Here is a 19,225-nt window from a genome sequence, read left to right as displayed (position 1 = left end):
GGGATAATGATTGATGTGCATTTGTTGATGATTAATATTAACTGCAAACACAGCATTGGCACTTGAAGGCCAACAGGTCTGGTTTCTAACTGAAAATGCCTCTTCAGCGAGAGATTAGTTTAGGCTCTCAATAAGTTATGCAATATAGCCTGATTCACAAAGGTAAATTACAGTTTTTGTTTGTTTAAATTTTGTAGTAAGTTTACTGCTTTCAATAGTTAAAAAATGTGAATGCAAACTTACTACAAAAGTGTAAGTCACATGTCACCCACCCCCAGACTAACGCAATTGGCTTACTCTTTTGTGGATCGGGGGCATTCCTCCCTAAACCCACTCCCTTACCCTCATTAAACCCATCTGACTCCTCATAATCTCATCTATCCCCTTCAGTAGTAAGTCTGCCCCTTGTTCCACCCACTCATGTGTGTCCCTTCCACAGTAACTACTAAAATCTATACCTACATGTGTGGAGACTGTGCAGTCGGGCAGAGTACTCCACACATATAAGTATAGGCAAAATGAACACACTCTACTAGGTTTGTACTACAAAAAAATATACCACATTCTATTCATCCACCAGGTATGAAATTGGATTATTAGTTGAGTAGGATATGCAGACTGCCCAAGTAATAGATCCACAATTTCGTCTTACTTAGAACCAAGCACCCTGTTGTAGTGCTTGACCCTCTCAGGGTCAATTTGTGCCCTTGCCGTGCAGTTTTCTGATCAATAATTAAAAAATGTTGCTGTGATAATTTCAAAGATGCCAAAGAAAGTGTCATCAGTGAATTAAGATGTGAAGTAATTAGCTGCACGAGTTATAGTTACCTTAGGGCCCAATTTATAGCTACTTGAAATAACTATAACCATAACTGCTAAATTTCTAAGGTTTTGTGCAAGTAAATTCAGAACGTCCCTGTAATCTTTGGTTTTGTCAGTGAATTTCTATGGTCTTTTTAGCATGCACAGACCTGCATGTAAGCAGTGCCGTGCACGGCCTTTGACTGTGCATGGAGTGGTTTGGCATGAGGGCCTAGATGGCCAGACCCGGCGGCCAACCCTCCTGCATGCACCCAAACCCAAGCTGCGCACCGCATACAGTGGGTGGTTTTTAAAAAGATTTTCTCTGGCTTCACGAATCCTCAAGTGGATTAGCAAATCTGTGATCTGTGTATCCATCCCTGGACCCGTGGATCCTTGAATCAGAAAAAAAAAAACATAATTGGGCAATTGTTTCCCGGGAGGAGTACCCTCTATGTGTCCTGTGCGTTCACGATACCTCTATCTTGACCCCTTATATGTTTTTTCTCTTTTTTTTCCCCACTCTAATCAAAGGCAACAAACAAAATGGCAGCCAGAACTTTTCTGTCAGGTTGCTGCCAGTCAATCAGATTCTTCTAGTAGCATGTGGATCCGATTTGGATCCGCAGAGGATCCGCATCCCTATATATCTGTATCTTTTGACCTTAAATGAATCCTAAACCTCTGAACAAATTTACACCAAATTACTAAAAGTGTGATCTGTGCAACACAATCTACCTTTGTGCCAAATTTGGTATAATTCCATTCAGTGGTTCGGGCTGTGGGCGTGTCAAAAGGTCCTATGGAAAATAAATGGTGAAAACGTGTTTTGGGACCCCCCTTTTTCTCAACCCCCACTCGACAGATCACCCCAAAACTTTCAAGACAGAAGATGAACTTAGCAAATTCTACCTTTTGAAAATTTCATGAAGATTCATCAACTGGTGCCCAAGTTATTAGCAAAACAAAAAATAAATTTTCTCTAGAAACTAGGTCCTAACTATAATTACCTAGCAGTGACGCCACTAGGTAATATGTACATATGCAAAAAACAAAGAAGAACTCTGGGAAGTTACCAAATTTAGGTGGGGAGCACCTCTAGTAAGGAGCACCCTGCAACACCAGAGACACTCTAGATTTGCTCACCTCAAATGTCTGCTTATCTAGCAAAGTTTTGAAGCATAGGATCAGCACAGTGCTATCCATGCTGAGCTAGATAGTGACAAAGGCGGTCATTCTGACCCTGGCGGTAAATACCGCCAGGGCCGGGGTCGGCGGTAGCACCGCCAACAGGCTGGCGGTGCTCCGCCAGGCATTCTGACCGCGGCGGTACAGCCGCGGCCAGAAGCGGAAAGCCGGCGGTGTACAGCCGACTTTCCGCTGCCCATGGGAATCCGCCATGGCGGCGCAGCTTGCTGCGCCGCCATGGGGATTCTGACACCCCATACCGAACAGGATGGCGGTATGGGGTGTCGTGGGGCCCCTGGGGGCCCCTGCAGTGCCCATGCCAATGGCATGGGCACTGCAGGGGCCCCCGTAAGAGGGCCCCACAAAGAATTTCAGTGTCTGCTTTGCAGACACTGAAATTCGCGACGGGTGCAACTGCACCCGTCGCACCTTCCCACTCCGCCGGCTCCATTCGGAGCCGGCTTCCTCGTGGGAAGGGTGTTTCCCACTGGGCTGGCGGGCGGACTTTTGACGGTTGCCCGCCAGCCCAGTGAGAAACCCAGAATGACCGCCGCGGTCTTTTGACCGCGGTACGGTCTTCTGGCGGTTCCCGCTTGGCGGGCGGCTCCCGCTGCCCGCCAAGCTTCGAATCAGGCCCAAAGTCTTTTGCCATTTGTACAGCAAAATCTTTAAGCATAGGATTGACACAGTGCCATCCTCGCAGAGCCTATGCTTAAAAACTTTGCTAGAGTAAAACAAGACCAAAATGACCAAAATCCAGTAAGTAGAAGTCAAGATATGACTTTTTTAAATATTAAGGGGGTCATTACAACCCTGGCAGACGGTGTTAAAGCGGCGGTAAGACCGCCAACAGGATGGCAGTCTTTTTTTGGGAATTATGACCATGGCGGTTACCGCCATGGTCATCCGCCGCTTCTCCGTTCCGCCCGCTGGGCTGGAGACCTGGGTCTCCAGCCCGGCGGCCGTGACAATACCGCCGCCGGTATTGTGACCCGGCTTACCACCGTGGATTTCCAGTGGTAGGAACCGCCATGAAATCCATGGCGGTCAGCACTATCAGTGACAGGGAATTCCTTCCTTGGCACTGATAGGGGTCTCCCCCACCCCTCACCCCCACCCCGACTCCCTCTCCTACACCCCCCCACCACCCCTGCCACCCCCCAAGGGTGACAGGACCCCCCTCCCATCCCGACCCCCGACATTACCTTACTCATACACACCCGACACGCACGCAGGCACCACCAACACACATACACGCACACACACCGACACATGCCAACATCCACACACACAGTCAGACACGCACACCAAGATTCAAACATACATGCACACATCCATACAGACATACCCACAGACATACACGCACTTATTCCCAAAACACGCAACACCCCCGCAAGCATACACGCACTCACACACCCCCTCTACATACACCCACGCACACCCCCATGTACGCACACAACACACAACACCCCCTCACCCCCTCCCCTAACGGATGATCGACTTACCTGTTCCGTCGATCCTCCGGGAGGGGACGGGAGCCATGGGGGCAGCTCCGCCGACACCACACCGCCAACAGAACACCGCCGCGCAGAATCACAGGACGTGATTCGTTGGGCGGTGTTCTGTTGGCGTGGCGGTGGAGGTAGAGCAACCTCCACTTCCCCGCCGCCCATCACTATGGCTGTTGGCGGCTCTCTGTCGGAAAAACGACATAGAGCTGCCAACAGTCATACTACGCCGAGCGGAAAACCGCCACCACCACCACCACTGGCGGTCTTCAGCACGGCGGTCCCTCGGCGGTCTTGTAAAAAGACCACTGAGGTTGTAATGACCCCCTAAATGTTAAAACAGTGCTTTGAAGTCACTAGCGGTCAAAAGGTTTTGATGAGCAATGCGCCAACTTTTCTCCCGCACTCAGGGCAATGCATACATTTGTGCAGGTTTTAGCTTCAGACATCACTTCTGAGGCCCAGGACTGGAGAGAGGCACCTCAGGCAAGAAAAGGACTCATAGACAACAGGGTCCAGCAGCACCAGTAGCGTTGCAAGCTGTCTTTGATGTCCCTGAGACTCCAGAAGGACAGAGTGCAAGCCTTGGAGACACTCTGGTTCAACAGGATTGGTCTAGTCCTTGTCTTCTGCAGGGCAGAGATCAGCAGGCGGCAGGGCAGCTCAGCAATGCAGAGTAGCAGATCCTGGGAACAGTCAATTTATGCAGAGAAGCAATCCTTAAAGCACAGCAGTCTTTACGCCATTACAGTTCTTCCCAAATCCAGTAGTGATCTGATTTCAGGGGTTTAGAACCCCAGTACTTATACCCAACAGTGCCTTTGTTCTAAGGGGTGACTTCAAAGGAATTCTGTAAAGTGCACAAGTCCCTCTTTCAGTCCAGCCCTGGCTACACCCTAACAGTGGAAAGTAATCAGCCCTTTGTGTTGGGCTCATGCCATTCCCCTTTAAAGTTCAAGTGTGAGCCCTTCTCAATCCCGTTTCTGCGGAAGACCCATCAGTATGCAGATGAATCCGGATGCAGTTGAGTATCCTGTGTTGTAGGTGTCTGGAGGAAATGCACAAAAGTAGCTGTCACTCAGTCCAAACCAGACATGTATTGGAGATATTGCTGTCAGGCACACAGAGCAGGGAGAGCAGAGAAATGCCCAATTTCTACAAGCGGTATTTCTAAAAATAGTACTAATAAATCCGTCTTTACCAATAAAAAGGATTTATCATTACCATTTCAATGATATGAAACATGATGCAGCTACTCTTTTCTGATAAAGATTTGCAGCTTAAAAGTATATTAAGGAATTCCCAATGCTGACCTATGAAGGGAGAAGGCCTCAAAGAATAAAAAACAACTTTGAGAGTTGTTCATTACTAGGACATGTAAAATGTAAAAGCACATGTTCTGCCTTTTACTTACATGGCACCTTGCCCTAGCCGCTACCTAGGGTCCCCCCTTGGGGGTGACATGTGTGTAAGAAAAGGGGAGTTTAAGGCTTGGAAAGAGAATCCAAGTCAAAGAGGCAGTGAAACTGCGTACATAGGCTCTGCAATGGCAGGGTTGAGACATGTTTACAGGGCTGCTTAAGTGGGTGGCACAATCAGTGCTGAAAGCCCACTAGTGTAACTGAATTCAAGCTAGCCTGGCTGATGATGGGTGATACCCCAAAACCTGTCCCAGGATGCTTCTTTCTGGTCCAAGGAGGACCTGGCCTGAAGTTTGGGATGGGCTGTTCCGATGGGGAGCATGGTCAAGGAGTGAATGTGTGATTTGTTCAGAATTCAGTATATCACCTGTTCTTCTTGCTTTTGTTTTCCTAAATGGGAAGGGTGTGCAAAGATGTGAGTTCTGTGATCTCTGTGGCACTGGATTCAAGCTATCCTGGCTAATGAGGGGTGATACCCCGCAACTGGTCCTGCAATGCTTGTTTCTGGTCGAGGGAGTACCTGGCCTGGCAGGTCAGGCTAGACTGTTCCATGGGGAGCAGGGCCAAGACTGATTTGCATATATCTAAATCCAAACTGGGGTGGTGTGGTGAGCAATTAAAGCCAGATCTGTGACTGGAGGTGAATGTTTGATTTGTTGGCATTTTGGGCATTATCTGTTCATTTTGCTTTTGTTGCCCACTAGATTCATTTAATTTACAGGCCCTGAGTATAGGGGATAACACTTTATATGAGACTTACAAGTAAATTAAAAACACCAATTGTGGATACAGCAATTTTACCATGTTTAGGGGAAAAGCACTGCAATTTAGCACTGGTTAACAGTGGTAAAGTGCTCGGAGTCCTAAAGCCAACAAAAAGACACAGCTAAAAACAGGAGATGAAAGGCAAACGTCTGGGTAAGACCACCCTAAGGATGACTGGTCTAACAGCAGGTTCTCTGGTTTCTTCTGGTGAGGAAGGAGGCGATCCATTTGAGGGTATCTCCTTTCATTTTGATGTGGTGAAGCTTCTTGATGATGGTGTAGTGAGAGATGGTGTTGGTGCTGCTGAGAGAACGAGGATAATCAGGGCTTCCATTTCTCCCCAGTCAAGGAGGGTACTAATGTCTTCCATGAATGTGATCAGGGTGGTATTGGTGTCCTGGTTGGTGTGGAATCTGCATTAGGAGAGGTCCAGAAGATTGTTGATCTCCACGTGCTCCATGAGTTGGTGGTTGATGACCTTATCGAGGGCTTTGGCGGGAAGGGGGATAAGCAAGATGGAACAGTAGGTCTTGAGTTTGCTGGGATCAGTGGAAGGATTCTTTTTAAAAAATTTTTTTTTATTATTTTGTTTTTTTGAACATTTGTAATGTAACCAAAAACATAGAAATCAAAGGCATATACATATAAGTTTACAGCATTTCATGACTATGAACAGAGTACCTCAAGCAACGTATTCTCAATATTAGGCTTTCACACATGAACATCACAATTCTGCTTATATTTCTGCGATCACAGGTCATCTGCTTAGTGGTAGCTCCCCCTATGTATGCATTCATGTTAGCAGCCTGGTCCCCCATGCTGTAGTATGACCTCTATCCCCTCCCCTCTTGATCTTCTCAAACTTATGGGGGCATCCCTTGCTCTATAGGCAACTTTTTCAGTTGCTGTGTATAAGTCCACTACCTTTCTTTATTCATGGTTGGTTGGTGGGTCTGGTGCTCCCCAGTAGTGAGCATATCTTGCTTAGGCAGCACAAGGCCCAACATGCAGAATATAAGTTGTGGGTGGGGAAGTTCAACTACATTGGGAATCCCCAGGAGCACAAAGCTTGGATCTTGTTGAAGTGTTGTACCTATTATATTTGATAGCTCTCCCATGATCCTAGTCCAGTCAAAATAAGTATTCTTGAAAAGGAGTTTGACTTCTGCGTGCTTCCGGGAAGGAGGCTGTGGTTATGAATAAGTGATGGATAAGAATGACAGTGAGCTCACTGCTGATCCTCTTGCTCCCAGAGTTGAAAATGTAGTGGGGGCAGGGGACAGCGAGAGCTCTTGAGTGGACAGAGTTCATGATGGCTGTGGTGTTTTGTGCAGTGAGCTAGTTCTAGGTGGTGAGCAGGTCGTTGGATATTATATTGACGTTAGTCTCCGTGGGCACAAGGACTCAGAGGGTGTCAGCAGCAGTGCATTTGATTTTAAAGTTTTTGTAGATGGTGGAGATCTTGTTGTGAAAAAACTCTGCAGGGAATCTCTGAATTCCTGTGAAGGGGTAATGATGTTTTTGGTGAGGGGATGGAGAACTCTGTGATGATGTTGAGTTCTTTGCAGTTGTTAGAGCTGAATGTGATGTGGTCGGCTAGGGCATTCCATTTTGTCTCTTTCAAAAGGTGGTGGTTTGGTTTAAGGGACGACTTCAATGTGGCTTGGTCTGAGGGCTCCTTACTGGTGCATCATTTCCTTTGTAGTCGCTTACATTTGCTTTTTGCAGCTTTTAGTTCTGTGGTGTACCAACTGGCTTGTTTGGTGGCAGTCTTGAGTTTCAAGGGCTTCAAGGAGGCGACTCTATCGGCTCAAATGGTCATCCAGGTGGAGAAGATTATGACAGCCTGGCTTACATTGGTTGTGGTGTCAGATTGGAAGGTGTTGAGGGCGTCACTCCACTGGCTCTTGTCCTTTGTTCCAGCTGTGGTTAGAGGTGCAGGGCACCTTGGAGGTAGTGACAGGGGATCCTGTGATGGTGATGTGGATGATGGTGTGACCTGTCCAGGAGAGCTTGGTGACATAGCTGTACTTGACTCAGTTACTGACCATGAAGATGGGGGTCAAACATGTGTCCTGTTTAGAGTTAGTGACTAGTTGAGTGAGGCCTATGTTGTTCATACTTTTGAGGAGGTTGGCAGTGTTGGTGTCCTTGAGGTCGTCAAGGTAAAAATTGGGGACTCTGAGGAAAATTTGGTGTTTGCAGTCAGTGGCAAGAGGGGCGATGAATTCAGGAATGGCATCGCAGAAGTTGGGGTGTGGTCATGGAGTTCTGTAGGTGAGGGTGCCTCTGATGGTAAGGTGTTCCATGATCGCAGTGATGTCGTCTGCAGCGGTGATGTAGTGGATGGTTTCTTTGCAGATGATGGTGATTCCACCTCGGTGTTGGTTGATGCGGTCTTGATGTGCTATCTTGCAGCCGACTAGTGTTGCTGAGTTGATGTCAGGGGCAGCTGGAGGTTGAGTCAGGTTTTAGTGAGGAAGACGACGCCTGGGGTAAGGGAGGGAGATGATGGTATTGATCTCAGCGCTGTGCTTGCAGAGTGATGAACCATTGAGCCAGAGGCAGTGGAGTTGTTCCTAAGCAGTAGGTGTGGTCGATTTGGTGGTGGTTGTGCCTGCGAGTGCTCCAGTGTTGCAGGGGAAGAGACAGTACCAATGAAGAAAGGTCCTACCATAGATCACAGGGAAGTGTGGCAGAAGTAGTTGTTGTGGTGTGCAAGGTCCAGGGCTTGAAGTTCAGAGATGGTGTATCTACAGGGGGCGAGTGAACCAGGGTACATGACACTAGGCGCAGTACAGGTGCCGGCAGGCACATATGGGCTTGCCTTTGCACAGCCACACTACGGCCTCCATTAATTAGGTCCTGGGAGGAGGGAGGAGCACTGGGTGAGACTGGCAAATGGCGGGAAGTGGGAGGTAAAAAAGGGCAGTAACGGTGGGTAAACAAGCATGCTGTGGGGGCAGAGAAAACAGCAGTAACAATGGTGAGAATACAATACTATATATACTATATTCTATGAGCATTGAGTGCATATTTCCTTTTCCTCATGTGAGTACTATGGTGGCCTTTAAGGTTTGGACTACTTATTGAAACCTAATCCCCTTTAGAGTTTAAGCTACCCTCACATGTGATTCAGGGGTACAACATTGTGATAACGTTGTCCTGCCTTCTCTACAAACTATATAGCAGACATGTACCAAACATCTTAAACAGTTTTATGTTTTCTTTGGAGATTAACTTTACCCTGTTACTATTTGCAGACTCACAGATATTTATCCTAATACGTTGATTCAATGATATGGAATATACACAGGGGATGGAATAGAGCAGTTAAAGCCAGCTAGAGGTATCTACACCATGAGGGCTGATATGATGCACCTCATTGGAAATTATAACTTTATTAGATTTATTCTTATTTTAACATTATTTCATATTTGTCTCTTCTAGAATTTGTTTAACGTATCATATTTACTTCCATTCCTCTCATCATCTGTATATCCACTCGTAGAAGCAAGAGTTTAACAGAGGTTAGCATGTAACCTTTAGAATAAGAACTGGCAAAATTTACTATAAGGGAAATGGGTCCTACGAAGGATGTGTATCTCACCATATGACAACCAATGGTGGTGGCTATCCCTTCATTCACTTATCTTTAGCAAGATCAGTAGTATAAACATGTAGCTGTGCATGAATATCAAGCGGTGTTGGAAATTGCCGGAACTGAATACCTCTGATTATTTATTAAAAAGTAACTGTTCATTATTGATCCTCACAAGCCCTACATGTCTTTGCTTCAGATTACAGGGAAAGACATCATATATTTGTATATCAAATTTTGAAGAATTCACTATATATCTGTTATATAAACAATTTTCTCCCTCTGAGAGTTTGAGATTTGGATGTGCCCTGATGAAGGTGGTTCCCTAGAAGGAGTGCCACTGAAACCTGCGTCGGCACCTCAGTCTTTTTGGATATAAAACCAAGGCTAATCTGGGTGACCTATAATCTCAGGCCAATAAAATCAGATATAGGATGAAATGGACTAGCAATTAATGGCACTTCAACTTGACTCATTATCACAAGAAGAAAGGACATTAAGAGATTTGTAGATTAAAAACCAACAAGCACATAAAGGATTTAATGTATTTTGAATTAATTTAATATTTCATGTTTGTTATAATATTGTATATATATTGGATTTTTAATAAAAAGTTGAGGGACTATGGAGAAATTCATTGATGTTGAATATATGTGGGTGCCTGCGTCTGAATGGGAAGTGAGTGTTTGTATGGTGTGGTGTATTTGAGGTGATTGCTGTGAGGGGGCTTTGGTTTATGCTGTATCATTTTGTTACAATATATATGATGAAATTAAATAAGCAAATTATATTTTGGAATTTGAATAAATATAAAAAATTATGGGATTCACACACAGGCCAGAGAGACATTTAATTTAATATGAAATGTTATTAATGTAAGTTTTACTTGTATATGATGGCCCATTACTTTAGAAATATTGATTTTGTCCCTGGATCAGGGACCTTCCTGTTTAAGTGATTACGATACTGAAGGCTACAACAGATAAATACCAGAGCAACAGCAGTTGAATTACAAGAATTACAAGAATTACAGCTAGTGAGGGAGAGGCAGTGGGGGAGCTCGCACAAGGGACCTGATCAGTGGACCTGGGCTGTCCTCAGCCCTAGTACAGGGTGACAAGTAATTAACAGATGAAGATTTTCATCCCCACCTTTTGTTGCTTAGGAGGTGAGGGAAGTACTGTTAATTACTCCTTTTGTGTGGGGATGTCTTTGTTCCTGCTGCTGGAGAGAAACGTATTTAACTTCAAACAGCAGGGTGACAAAAGGCCTGGACTCTGATCCTGAGCTGAGTCAGAGACCATGACAATCTTGGATGATCCATAAACTGTACAGATATCCTCTTGGAATTCAAAGATTTTTTTTTCTCACACTTGTTCCACCCCATTTTGATATGGAACTGGACTTTGTCAGCTAAAGGTAATTAAACGGTACTCTAAAGCAGTTTTCCCCAATGGGTAGAATGAAGTGTCACTGCAGACAAAACAGCAAACCACACTTACTGTCTCTATGAGTGTACAATAACATTATAAGGCCTAACCCAGGTCAGCGTCACTTCTGAGAGTGTACCTGTGCAAAGTTACCAGGGTACGCATGACGGTAGTCCCACATGTGAAACCCTCACAGGCAGTGTGCCAACTTATTCATGTGTAACAAGCCAAGTACCCCTTTCCCTTGCTGTGATGCAGCAGGTTTATCTTAAAAGGAGGACAGTGGTGGTAAATAGGCACAGTCCATTTGCCATGTGATTACCATGGAGGAGACACATAGTGAGACTCATCCACAGTAAAAAGTCCAAATCCGGGTGATTCAAAAGCAAAAAAAAACAAGGTGTACTGAATGGGCGGAAACCAACTGCAAGACACCCACTGACTCATTCCTACATCCACCCTCTCACCCATAAAGCAGACACAGAAACTAAAGCATATGGAAGGTAATTTGGAAGAATAAAAGTAATAAAAGAAAAAATGACAGTATCTACAGTTGGAGGGCTTATGCAACCAATACAAAAATAAATGTAAACATACTGTAGTAGTAGGCATCCCACCTTACAATCGTATTGTAGTTTGTATATTGTTGTTTTAAAGTTCCTTCATAGCTGCCACATTTAAAGCCAATGTTGTGGCAACCTTGGCACACTAAAACAATGATACACTAAGCACAACACCATTCAAAAATGGCCATCAGTAGACATAGCACTGGCCGGTCAATGTCAAATGCTGCAGTATATAATGCATCACAATTGTACTACTCCAAGGTATCCAGCTTTCAATTAGATAGGCAATTTTGAAATACTAAAGCCATCATACACAATGGATAGTGCCATTCCAAGATGACCTCCCACTTTAGAAATAGTGGTGGCACAGGACACAGCACACTACAGATGTAATGTGCGGCAAGCAAGCAGCCTGGTAGGACTGTCTGAGGAGTTGCAGGATGCTCAAAAAGGAGAAAGAAGAAAATGAAAGATCAAGTATAAAAGAAAAAGATTGAAATCCAAATGGGTGGCCACTAGCCCACACACTACATCACACTTTCCTGGTGACTGTGCACATGTGATCGGACAAAAATAAATTGATTACTAACAATAGAGCCAATAAGTGACATGGGCTAACCCAGTGTCCCGTACAGTATGATGTGATGAAGAAAGGCAGAATGTGAAAGTCATGCAAACAGACAGAAAATGACTGATGAAAGGCCCTCTATATATGTAGATGCATGTACATGTTTTATGTTTTACTTTTTATTACAAGGGCCTGGCACAAAAGTAGACCAGTTAAGTACCCATGGATTATCACATTATAAATCTTCTACCCACGGGTTAAATAACGCAATGAACACCAAAGTGCTTGAGTATTACAACAATCAGTGGGATCTGTGGGGTCCCATGTAATTATCGACTACCTACAGATATTAATGCAGTCTAATATCAATCCATCTATAATGGCCTGTGATTTGATTTTTCAAAATATGTAAGCCAGGCCTACTACTTTGTCAAAATTTCATAATGAACAGATCAGACAACTTATGGCATTTGGCATAACTTTTCCCCGTGAGTCAGGCAGCCCTATAGCCTTCATCATTGGCTTGCCTCCCTGTATTGCACATGTAGTAACGTGTTTTCCTAGGTTTAAATTTTCATGATAATTGATGATTGTTATGATGGATCATAGACACAAATGCTGAACTAACATGTTTACAGTTGAAATTAGTTTATTATGATATATAGAAGTGTGTTTATTAATTTAATTTAGCTGTACCAAATCTATATAGAAACACCATATTGGATAACATGGATGCTGTTCTAATGCTGCTTTGCTATTCACTCTTGCTCTTTCTCCCCCATGTTGTCACTCTGCACATCTTCCTTCCACACAGCCTCTGTAGAAGTGAAAACAAGCCGATTTCATGGATTTTTACTGTTTGCATACCAATTGAATGAACTTTGTAGTGTTCCTAATTGTAGCAGTTTTGAAGGTCTTTCTATTGTAGTTTTATGGCTGGGTATAGTCTTATTCGTTGGTGTCTAATACCACTGTTGAATTGTTTCATATTATTCTGAGCATGTACTGATCAAAATAACTCAAAAGATGCATGATGCTTTCTTAAAATGGGTTAGTGCTTATGTACATATCAGTGATGTTGCATTATCTGAATTGCTGAAAAAAATGTTACTTGTGATCCTATCACAATAAGAATGTGTTTTCTCTAATTTGTTATGAAATAATTATGTTTAAGAACCCCCTTTGTTTTAGGGATGAGGCATATATTTTCCATAACTTCTTACAGCTAGGGTTACTACCCAATTGCTGCTCATTTGAGATTTGAGGTTATGTCTGATTTTGACAGCTCTGTTTACATTTGCGTTTGAGCCTTTATCGCATTAATTCTGTACTGCTGAGATTTTCGTAATAAAGCCCTTTAACTTTTCTCTGATCTAGAACTAAGGGTCTAATTTAGATTTTGGCGGACGAGATACTCTGTCACAACAGAAACGGACATCCTGCCTGCCGAAATCTAAATACAATAAGTAACAAATCTGCCAATATCTAAACCAGACCCTAAGTTATTGAGTGGTCCCAATTACTTATGATTATTGCTCTGCTTAATTGATGACTGCGGGTGCCTTTAGTGCAACATCAACGGGCAGCAGAACCGTCTAAGGTAAAATTTGTGATTTTCTGAAATTTTGGGGTGTCATAAATATTGTGGTACAATTCTGCTTTCACACACATAAGCTGGTAACCATCAGGCACACAGTTGTATAACTAGAAATGTATTCAAAGTTACAGTCTGCAAAACAATACACAATGCCTTTGGAATTGGCCTAACAAGAATTAATACACTGAAAATCTTCAACTCCAAGTGTTTTTCAGAGAGTGTAATGAGCACTAAAACCTTTGCCTACTATGGTAATCTGTGAAATTCCACGTAAAATAATACCAGTCTTCAACCATCAACCCTGTGTATTAACAATCCACACTTAAACATCTATTTGTTTTAATAAATGCATTTCACAATAAATTGGTCAGGTGAAATACCTTTGTGATAACTTTCCTTAATAAACAAATGAGACCTATGGCATCTGGCAGAATCTTTCCCAAAGGACTTACCAGGCCTATAGGCTTTATTATTGGTGTATGACCACAACCAGCTTAGCCCAAATGAATTCTGCAGAAACTTTCATACAGGGCAACTCTCAGGCATACATTAAGAAAATATAAACACATACAGAAATATCAGTTGGCAAAGTAATATTCAACCTCTCCTAAGAGAGTAAACAAGGATTATCAAAGTGAAAATCTACCAATAGGTTTTTCCAGGGGGAAACCCAACATCAAAATACTTGCCTTTAAAATGTATCTGTGATAATCCAAAATACCCATCCTCAAACTTTAACAAAGGTTAAAAACAGTCCATCCTTATAGGACTATTAGCTTAACATATGATTTTCACAACAAAAATCTCAGATATTCTGTGTTTGTTATAAATGTTCATTATAAAAATATTAGAGCTATGGCTTCCAATGAAACAATTAGGCCTATTACCTTTATCATTGGCTTGTTACCATAGCTATAGTGCTGGAAAATGGCTCTCTCTGAAGGGTCATCTCAGACTTTTTGTCTTCCTCCTCTCCTTTTCTTGACCTCATTTTTGTTGATTTTAGGACTCTGAGCACTTTACCACTGCTATGCAGTTCCAAAGGTCATGCACTCTCTCCTCTAAACAGGATAACATGGGCTCATATACAATTGGCATATTTAATTTACTTAAAATCCCTAGTAATGTGAACTACATGTGCCCATGGACTGTAAATTAAATGCTACTTGTGGGCCAGCAGCACTGATTGTGCCACCCACTTAAGTAGCCCCTTAACCATGTCTGAGGAGCCTGTGTGTGCAGTGTCAAACTGCCATGTCGACCTGGCAAATTAATCCTCTTGTGAGGCCTAAATCTTCCTTTTTAATACATATAAGTCAACCCTAAGGTAGGCCCTGGACAGCCTTTGGGCAGGGAGCAGTGCATTTAAAAAGTAGGGCATATACTTTAAAGTTTTACGTGTCCTGGTAGAGAGTCACTCCCAAATTTGTTTTTTACTACTGCAAGGCCTATCTCTCCCTTAGGATAACATTGGGATTACCTTATTACATTTTATAAACGTAATTCCCAATGTGGAAGAGAAATTTTTGTAAGGTTTGGTGTCTCTGGACTTACATTTTAAAATCACAGCTTATAGCAAAGTTGGATTTTAAACTGTAGTTCTGAAAATGGCACTTTTAGAAAGTTGGCATTCTTCTATTTTAGCTATTTAGTGCATGTTGCCTGCCTCCAATACACGTCTGGGGTGACAGCTGGTCTTTGTGCATTCCCTCTAGACAGCCACACACAAAGGGAACTTAGGTGTGCCTGATGGATCGTTCACTTCCTGATGGCTCATAACCAGGTGGATGGGTCTTCCTGGACTGGATCGAGGGGAGAAGCTGACACTTGCACCTGAAAAGGGCTGTGCAGGTCCACACCAAAGGATGTGCATATCCCCCTGTAGAGAATCTGGAGGCAGGACAAGAAAGGCAGGGACCTTGTGCACTTTGAAGTCTCCCCAACTTCAAAGGCACAACGGGATATAAGTACTGGACCCTTGATACCACCAACTCAGTACACTTCTGGACCTGTGACTAATCTGCCAGAAAGAAGAACTGTTGTGCTGGAATGACTTCTACTCTGCAGGACTGCTGCTTGGCTGAACTCTGCCTTGCTGAGCATGTGCCTTGCTGAGCTGCCCTGCCGCCTGCCGTTACCCTGCCTGTGTGAGAAGGACTGGACCTACAGCACTTCACCCCAGGGTGCCTCTAAGGGCTTGCTGGCCTGCCTTCTGTTGCCTAGGTCTCAGGCACACAGAAGACTTAGAACCCTCCTGTTCCAACCCAGGAGCTCCTCCGCTTGTGAGTCTGTCTTGCCAAGTGGTGCCACCCCAGCCCTGGACCCTTGGAAGTGGACCCAGGGGTTCGCTCCATTGGAACGGATGCATCCTCTGTTGTGGGAGCAGGATTGATGCATCGCTGCTGTTGCGGGAGCCAAATTGGCCCAAAGCACTCAGACCACTGCATCACATTCGGAACTACCACTCTGAAGCTGATGTATTGCAGCCACTGCGTAGAGAAGATCGCCGCATCGCCTCTACAGATTAGAGGAACCCGGCACATCACATTCCGAACTGCCGCACTTCGAAACCGGCGGTTCGCTTATGGACCCAATGCATCACGCCGTCGCATGGAGAAATTTGGGGCAACACCTCACCTGCATGGGGATCAATGACACATCTCGCTGTAGTCACCAGGAGCAAGGTACTTTTTGCACAAGGACTGCGTGGGTCCTGTATCCAGCCTGCACTTCATCGTGGGTGGCCTGAAATTTTGGCTTTGTCCTGTGCCAGCGTGACCCATTATCTCTTTGAGTGTTATTTGCTTCCAAGCACATTACTTGCATTTAACCTTTAAAAAAATATATCTCAAATTCTACTGAATGGATTTTTGTTGTTTTGACCTTGTTTTCTTCACAAAATCATAATCTATTATTCTAACCTGGTGCGGAGTCTGTTTGTGGTGTTTTTGCTTTGTTATTTTTTAAGTATTGCATAAATACTTTACATCTTGCCTCTTAAATTAAGCCTGACTGCTCTGCGCCAAGCTACCAGAATGTGAGCACTGGATACATTAGATTGTGTGTTGTGCCTTACCCTGACTAGAATTGTGGTCCCTATTTGGACAGGGTGCAAACCTCTGCCAAATAGAAACACAATTTCTATCATATGGCCACTGGAATTATTGGGGAGCACCATATTATGAGACACGGTTCACTAAACTAAGCATTAAGAAACATAAACTTGTACAGCATAATGTTGCACATGTTTTGGTAGTATTACATCATTATTTTTACATTGGACATTCGGTCTGAGCAAAGATTTCACCACTGTAGTACCAGTTAAACAACCAAATTGATAAATAAGGAACTGGAAGGTGACCAAGGAACCTTTGCGAAGGATCTTCCAATGTGTGAAGACATATTGCCACGTTTTAGTGTCTTTTGAACCATTTGAGCTAGAAAGATTTTTTTGTTTAAATCTGCAGATTATACAGCAAATCATCGATTATTTGAAAAATTTGGTAAATCCTTCATTGCAAGAAAAAAGCAATAGCTGCAGACCATAACCAACTTAGGCTGACTGTATTTCACATAAGCTTTCCCACAAGGCAACTATCATTATGCAGACATTAATTTAAAAATATGTAAAACAATTACAGTTGACAAAAGAATATACAGTAAAGCCCTTCCTAAAACAGCATAACAAGGATTCTCAAAGTGCAAAACTACTACCTAAAGGGCTTCTCTCATGGGCATTAATGTCTATTTTCCACAATGATAAAAGGCCAGATCTAGTACCTTTTTCGTATTTTTTCATAAAAAACAGATTGGGCATGTAACCCAGATCAATGGCTTGTCATCATGACCTACTCCACCCTACTTTATTGAATATAAGGTTTCCCACATGTAAAGCGTCCAGTGCGAACACTCTTTTCTTTGGCAGAGTCACACAACCTCTTTCCAATCACTCAAGGAAGTCAACATTTGAGCAGAGCCAAAACTCATCTGTCAGTTGTGCTTTATAAAGCTGTTTTCCTGTTGATAACATAGGCGGTCATTACAACCTCGACGGTCTTTTTACAAGACCGCAGAGGGACCGCCGTGCTGAAGACCGCCAGTGGTGGCGGTTTTCCGCTCGGCGTATTATGACTGTTGGCAGCTCTACGTCGTTTTTCCGACAGAGAGCCGCCAACAGCCATAGTGACGGGCGGCGGGGAAGTGGAGGTTGCTCCACCTCCACCGCCACGCCAACAGAACACCGCCCAACGAATCACGTCCTGTGATTCTGCGCGGCGGTGTTCTGTAGGCGGTGTGGTGTCGGCGGAGCTGCCCCCATGGCTCCCGTCCCCTCCCGGAGGATTGACGGAACAGGTAAGTCGATCGTCCGTTAGGGGAGGGGGGTGGGGGGGTGTTATGTGTTGTGTGCGTGCATGGGGGTGTGCGTGGGTGTATGTAGAGGGGGTGTGTGAGTGCGTGTATGCTTGCGGGGGTGTTGCATGTTTTGGAAATAAGTGCGTGTATGTCTGTGGGTATGTTTGTATGGATGTGTGCATGTATGTTTGAATGTGTGTGTGCGTGTCTGACTGTGTGTGTGGATGTTGGCATGTGTGTCGGTGTGTGTGCGTGTATGTGTGTTGGTGGTGCCTGCGTGCGTGTCGGGTGTGTATGAGTAAGGTAATGTCGGGGGTCGGGGGTGGGGAGGGGGGTCCTGTCACCCTTGGGGGGTGGCAGGGGTGGTGGGGGGGTGTAGGAGAGGGAGTCGGGTGGGGGTGAGGGGTTGGGGAGACCCCTATCAGTGCCAGGGAAGGAATTCCCTGGCACTGATAGTGCTTACCGCCATGGATTTCATGACGGTTCCTACCGCTGGAAATCCACGACGGTAAGCTGGGTCACAATACCGGCGGCGGTATTGTCACGGCCGCCGGGCTGGAGACCCAGGTCTCCAGCCCAGCGGTCGTCTCCGCCCAGGCGGGCGGAACAGAGAAGCGGTGGATGACAATGGCGGTAACCGCCATAGTCATAATTCCCAAAAAAAGACCGCCAGCCTGTTGGCGGTCTTACCGCTGCTTTAACACCGTCCGCCAGGGTTGTAATGACCCCCATAGTGTCTGGCAATATCTGTGCTGTCAATCCAGGCCTTTAAAAGGTAAAGGAGTAACAGAAAATTGCTGGCTATATTTAAATCATTTTATTTAAGCATGGATCTAATTATCAGAAATAATGCATCGTTTAGTAGCGATGATGTAATTTAATTGTGGTTATGATTTCAGGCTTTTTGGCCCAGAGTTGATGTCTTCCACTGCTTACTAACATCACTATGCCTAATATGACTATGCCCTCAGACCAGCTACAGAGTTAAAAACACATTTTCCACATAAAAACATGAAAAGTCTAAAAATGTTCTTCCATTTATTTCACTAGTGAAGACAATAGTGAACATTCTGCTAAACTAAGCCAATGACTTCTATAAAACTATGTCAACCCATTAAATAACTTTAAAACAGAGCGTTCAAAATTCGCTGGGTTGGTTGAATGCTGCTCTGCACAACCAATTGACAACATGATGTTGTTCTTTGGGAAGAATAGCAGAATAATTCAGTCAACACTTCTTAGTTGATTGATTGTGTTACCCTGCTTCCAGTGCAAAACTAGAAGAGGTTTGTAGCAACTCTAAACAAGTACGGGGCTTTTGTTCTCAATCCTCATAAAAGCGTACAGTGACATGACGCATTCTGAAATGTATTCATACTCTAAAATATGCATTTGTTATTCTCCGAACAATGTCGCACATAAGCTAT

General features: G+C 44.2%; 1 protein-coding gene across 1 annotated transcript in view; it reads right to left on the bottom strand.

Annotated features, from left to right (window-relative positions):
• Positions 1-19,225, bottom strand: part of LOC138299638 (melanopsin-like) — a 1,463,603-nt gene that overhangs the window by 922,028 nt on the left and 522,350 nt on the right. The gene's annotated exons all lie outside the window — the stretch shown is intronic.

The sequence above is a fragment of the Pleurodeles waltl genome, chromosome 1_2, assembly GCF_031143425.1.
Source record: "Pleurodeles waltl isolate 20211129_DDA chromosome 1_2, aPleWal1.hap1.20221129, whole genome shotgun sequence".
Taxonomy (NCBI): Eukaryota; Metazoa; Chordata; class Amphibia; order Caudata; family Salamandridae; genus Pleurodeles; species Pleurodeles waltl.
Note: the sequence above shows the minus strand (reverse complement) of the source record. Positions and strands in the feature narration are given on the sequence as shown.